This window comes from Cebus imitator, unplaced genomic scaffold (genome assembly GCF_001604975.1).
Source record: "Cebus imitator isolate Cc_AM_T3 unplaced genomic scaffold, Cebus_imitator-1.0 Scaffold62, whole genome shotgun sequence".
NCBI lineage: Eukaryota > Metazoa > Chordata > Mammalia > Primates > Cebidae > Cebus > Cebus imitator.
Genome location: NW_016107377.1, coordinates 3130321 through 3135684, shown reverse-complemented (window position 1 = coordinate 3135684; position 5364 = coordinate 3130321). Strand labels below are relative to the sequence as shown.

The window sequence follows — 5364 nt, the reverse complement described above, 5'->3', positions numbered from 1 at the left end:
AAAAAAAAAAAAAGCAAGAAACAGGATCTTGCTATGTTGCCCAGACTGATCTCAAACTCCTAGGCTCAAACAATCCTCCCTCCTCAGCCTCTCAAATAGCTCTAACTACAGACACCCACCACATGCCTAGCAATTTATCATTTATAAACACTAAGCACATCAGTTTTATATCCTGCCCATTTTTGTCAGTCTTCTAAGCAATAGAAACTGTAATCTTTGTTTTAAAGTAAACTTTACCTCCAAGTGTAATTTGTGATGCCCAGTAGGCTGTAGCGTATGAGTGTCCCCTAGTGCAGGAAGCTGGTTTGCCAATTAGGTGGAGCTTTTTCCTCAATTTGCCCTTTCACCTAATCTCTCATTTATGGGTGTACTTTAGACCCAGGTCTTTGCCAGCAGTGTTCTCACAGTAAAATAGGGTGTCTAACTTTACCTGCCTTTTCTTAGCAGAAGTCCTAGATGCCCTTTACTGGGTAGGAAAAATAAAATTTTACATCTATACCACAAGGGTGCTAATTTCTAAATATAATAGATTCACTATTATTGTTTAGAGCCTAATTCTGACCAAGATATGGTCTTTCTATCCTGGAAATGAGAGTTACAGAAGACACCAAAAAGCCAGAGATTATTTTTTAGGTTACAGATACCAAAGGCCCTATGACCCAGGAGCCAATCTTTTTGAGATGGGGGTCTCACTGTCACTCAGGTTGGAGCAGTGGTGCAATCACAGCTCACTGCGGCCTCAATCTCTTGGGCTAAGGTGACCCACCTCAGCCTCCCAAGTAGCTGGGAGTGTAGGAGTGCACCACCATGCCTGGCTAATTTTTTTTTTTTTTTGAGAAAAGGGGTCTTGCCATCTTACCCAGACTGGTCTCTGGGCTCCTGGACTCAAGCAATCCATGCATCTCAGCTTCCCAAAGTGCTGGGATTATAGTTGTGACCTACCACACACAGCCACAATCCTATCTTCAGTATTTCAGAGACCTAGTCACTTTAGGCATTACTCAAGCTTGTCCTCACATGTATGAGGAAGAAAAATGCTTATTTTGAAATACAGTGAAGTGTCACTCAGTGAGGTGTGTTAGGGTAAATTTTGAAATGAAGTTATTTCTCAAAATCTAAGGAACTACTTAAAGTCAAAAACAGCCAGGACTTTGGAATTCATGCTAAACTGAAAGCAGAGTTTATTTCAAATTCAGTCTCCCCAAACTCCTATAAAATTAAGGTTGTATGTGGCAAATTTTTAAAAACAAGGTAAACAGTTGCCAGCTGCAACAGTAATCATTAGCTTTCAAGAGATCTTTATTGTATGAAGTTTCTCCTTGTTGAGATCTATCAATTGTTAAGTCCAACGGGATTATTTTATGCTTAGACTTTAGTTGAATAAAACATCTTTTCCCAGAATTCCCTTCTCTGAAGAAACAGAACCATCTGTGACACTGATCACATTCCTTGCTTTTTAAGCATAATTCATCCTAAAGATGCTACCTTAAATATACTTATTTTAAGGAAAGTTAATTACTTTGTAACATGAGCTAACAAAAAATAAACGATGGCCCACCCACGTGCTGTGGCTCATGCCTATAATCCCAGCACATTGGGAGGCTGAGGCAGGCGGATCACATGTCAGATCAAGACCATCCTGGCCAACACGGTGAAACCCGCATCTCTACTAAAAACACAAAAATTGGCTTGGCATGATGGGTGGGCATCTGTAATCCCAGCTACTCAGGAGGCCAAGGCAGAACTGCTTGAACCTGGGAGGTGGAGGCTGCAGTGAGCCAACAACACACCACTGCACTCCAGGATGGGTGAGATTGTCTCAAAACAAAAAAATTCATGTCAGGCACAGTAGCTCATGCCTATAATCCCAGCACTTTTGGAGGCCAGATCACCTGAGGTCAGTTCAAGACCAGCCTGGCAAACATCTCTACTAAAAATACAAAAATTAGCCAGTCACGATGCCAGGTGCCTTTAGTCCCAGCTACTTGAGAGGCTGAGGTGTGAGAATAGCTTGAATCCAGGAGGTGGAGGTTGCAATGAGTAGATACGCCATTGCACCCCTGCTCAGGGAACAGAAGTTGCACTGAGCTGAGATCAACACCACTGCACTTGAGGCTAGACTCAGTCTCAAAAAAAATTCAGAGGGTAACCGGAAATGTATTTAAACAAGTTTTATCATTAACGGGACTAAAGTGCTTTAGCCCAGACACTCAGATTAGTAAAACCGTTATTGCTAAACGTTTCCCGACAAATATATAACCACAGCTACATTGACATTCAAATTAAAATTGTCCCACCTTGAATTTTGACTCCTTGGTCCATCTTTCCCTGATAACGTAAATTCTGGCAGATTGAAGTAACCAGTTGGCCCCTTACACCCACTACTTTTGGCATCCCTAAACACTTGTTTGCCAAAAACCCATATGGAATTATCACTAGTTGGACATGACTTTCTCAAACGGAGCTCCACCAATACTTTAAACTCAAGATCAATTGACACAAGGGCCTATTAAACCCTGACAATTTACTCATTTAGAAAATTAGGCAACATTGCACTTTAATGCAGGATACCTTGTAACACCTATAAAATTTTAATTGGCTACGCTGTTAATAAAGCAAATGCCCTGGAGTTATAATAGCCTTTGAATGAGATTTATGCTTACAACTAAAGATTAACAGATGAAAAGCACTGTCCTTTTTGAAGTAATCACTCCATACTCCAGATGGATTGCAGCCATTTATTGAAATTGGAGACATTTTTTAATCTTGTTGAGACTCCGTATCAGGCTGTCTACAAAGTCCACTGGGAGGCCAAGGATCATTTGAGCCCAGGAATTTAAGGCTGTGGTGAGCCTCAAAGGGCCACTGCACTACAGCGTGGGTGAGGAAAGACCCTGTCTCAGAAAAGAAGAAGACAACTTTTAGCCACATTTCCAGACTTAAATTAAAATGCTACATGGGGAATGCAGAATATCAGATATTTTATTGTCATCAAGTAATCAGTGAGAGAGTTCAAGTTGGAGTGAGATCATCATGTATTCTGCAATTACAATAGTCCCAATATTTCCAATCCTCACCTTTCAAGGGCCAAACTGCATGCTTGCTTACTGTGGTCATTAAAAACTCTGAAAACAAAGACAACATGTTAATCATGGCAAAAAACTAATGTGTGTTTCTTGTTACTACAGTAACCTCAGAATCAAAATGGAACGGTTTTACAGTGATATCATTATATTTCATTTGGCAGAATCATTACATCATTGGTTACACTGAAAATTATCACATGTACCAGAAACTGACTCACCTAGTTTTTAGGTTAGCAGGTCTGCCTGTTACAAGATGAAAAATTCCATTTAAAACAGATCTGCCTGTTAGAAGATGAAAGACGATTCCATTTAAAATTTGCCCTACTCAATTTCCTTCTCAGTCACATTTTATTCAACTTCCTTTTCAGTCACATTTTAAATTTTAAACAGCTAAACACTCCCATCTACAGATTAGGGTGTATACACCACCAAAACATCCTTTGCCACCTTAAAATAGCTTCAACTAACCTGCATTTCTTCAATCATGAATTCCGAGTCCTGAAATTAACGGACAATACACAGTAAGACAAACTTACATACAATTAAGAGTAATCCAAATCACGAAAAATTATATAGAATGGCTATATTTCCCTTTTCAAGGGTATAAACTGGAGTGTTACAGCCAGATACATCAGATAGGAGCGAAAGACTTAATACTGCTCATCAGTGTTAGTCTGCTGAACTATGTTATCATCATTGTATTGGCTTTTCAACACTTAAAAACCATACTTGAGGCAGGGCATGGTGGCTCACACCTGTAATCCCAGCATTTTGGGAGGTCGAGGAGGGTACAAGGTCAGGAGTTCAAGACCAGCCTGGACAACATGGTGAAAACCCATCTCTACTAAAAATACACAAATTAGTCAGGTGTGGTGATGTGCACCTGTAGTCCCAGCTACTCGGGAGGCTGGGGCAGCAGAATCACTTGAACTCAGGAGGCGGAGGCTGCAGTGAGCTGCGATCATACCACTGCACTCCATTCTGGACAACAGAGCAAGACTGTCTCAAAAAAGAAAACAAAAAAACCATGCTTGAGACTGCTATACCTTTGTTTCTTTAAAACGTGCACCACAAATTGCTCCACACGGTGTAGTCAAACCGACTCTCCACACCTGCAGAAATTTAATCTCCTTTACCAATAGGTAGTAAAGTAAGTAGATTTTTAAAAGATTTCCCAGCTACTGTTTCAGTTTAAGATTAATCTCCATTTTCTTTCAGAGAGATTCCCATCTGTTTTAATTTTAAAATCATCACTAACAGTATCTCACTCAATAAATATGTTAATATCAATAAAAAATATACCTTTAAAAGGTCTCCGAAATCTGCACCTGAAAAAGTTTAACACCATTTCCTACAATGAATATCACTTCTCAAAGTAAGTAATATTCAAGTATTTACTTTCAAAAATCTTATCCAATACTTTTAAATAACTGCTTTAATACAGGACTTTTCATACTACCTACTTTACAAAATTTTATAACAAGACAAATCCCTAACACAGTCAATCAATTAGTAAGATCACATTTCAGACGCCAGCCACAAACATGAAAGGAACTGTCTTCATGTCCTTACCCAAGCAAGCCATCCATGGATAAAAACGTTACCAGCTGCAATACAAATGAGGGCTTCCATTAAAATGCTGAACATCATTAAACTCTTCTTTTCAAAGTTGTCTGTCACAGGGTTCTTCAGTGTTAACTTTGTCTACATGCTCAATTCAGGTCAGACATTTGATCAACATCATTACACAAACCCCATTCCAAACATGCTCAAGGAAAATACACAAATGCCATTCCAGGCAATATTTGTCAGCCAAGCCAAGCCAAGCCGTAAGCCAGTAGCTCAGCAGTAAGCGTATCAGTAGAAGCATTCTCATTAAGTCCATCTACTTACCAGAATCCATTAAGCTGGTCCAGGCAAGTTAGATTCCACCTAAGAAATTAAGAGTGGTCTTAGAATAGCCACAGATGAGTTTTCTCCCCCTGCCTAAACTAACAAATGCCTTTAGTCAGTTAGAGCTAATTAAGACCTTCATGTTCAGTCAGTATTTGCTTATCATCATTCAGGCTGCATTTACAATCTCTCTTACTAATTGTAACAGGACGAGAATCTGGTATTTATTTCATGCATTCAGCACTCATGGGAAGAGTGCATAATGCACATTAAGAATTTAACTCTAGGCCGGGCACGGTGGCTCAAGCCTGTAATCCCAGCACTTTGGGAGGCCGAGGCGGGTGGATCACGAGGTCAAGAGATCGAGACCATCCTGGTCAACATG

At 39.9% G+C, this 5364-nt stretch overlaps 1 protein-coding gene and 6 non-coding genes across 15 annotated transcripts in view; all 7 read right to left on the bottom strand.

Moving 5' to 3' along the window:
* Positions 1-5364, bottom strand: part of CENPL (centromere protein L) — a 67716-nt gene that overhangs the window by 59239 nt on the left and 3113 nt on the right. For 7 of the 9 annotated variants that reach the window (XM_037739071.1, XM_037739074.1, XM_037739076.1 and 4 more), the window contains 7 exons: positions 4980-5018; positions 4659-4693; positions 4389-4414; positions 4133-4198; positions 3555-3584; positions 3305-3368; positions 3078-3125 (listed from right to left, as the gene is read on the bottom strand). The gene's annotated coding sequence lies outside the window, so the exon portion shown is untranslated. Of the gene's footprint in view, positions 1-2718; positions 2895-3077; positions 3126-3304; positions 3369-3554; positions 3585-4132; positions 4199-4388; positions 4415-4658; positions 4694-4979; positions 5019-5364 lie in introns of those variants that run through there. The other 2 variants (XR_005200525.1, XR_005200526.1) reach the window with 2 other exon arrangements.
* On the bottom strand, positions 2967-3043 carry LOC119471479. The gene has a single exon (XR_005200549.1). It is a non-coding gene; the product is annotated as a small nucleolar RNA SNORD81 (small nucleolar RNA).
* Positions 3190-3266, bottom strand: LOC119471481. The gene has a single exon (XR_005200551.1). It is a non-coding gene; the product is annotated as a small nucleolar RNA SNORD47 (small nucleolar RNA).
* Positions 3710-3791, bottom strand: LOC119471484. The gene has a single exon (XR_005200554.1). It is a non-coding gene; the product is annotated as a small nucleolar RNA snR60/Z15/Z230/Z193/J17 (small nucleolar RNA).
* On the bottom strand, positions 4266-4348 carry LOC119471480. Its single transcript, XR_005200550.1, has one exon. It is a non-coding gene; the product is annotated as a small nucleolar RNA SNORD79 (small nucleolar RNA).
* Positions 4771-4835, bottom strand: LOC119471487. The gene has a single exon (XR_005200557.1). It is a non-coding gene; the product is annotated as a small nucleolar RNA SNORD78 (small nucleolar RNA).
* Positions 5093-5153, bottom strand: LOC119471483. Its single transcript, XR_005200553.1, has one exon. It is a non-coding gene; the product is annotated as a small nucleolar RNA SNORD44 (small nucleolar RNA).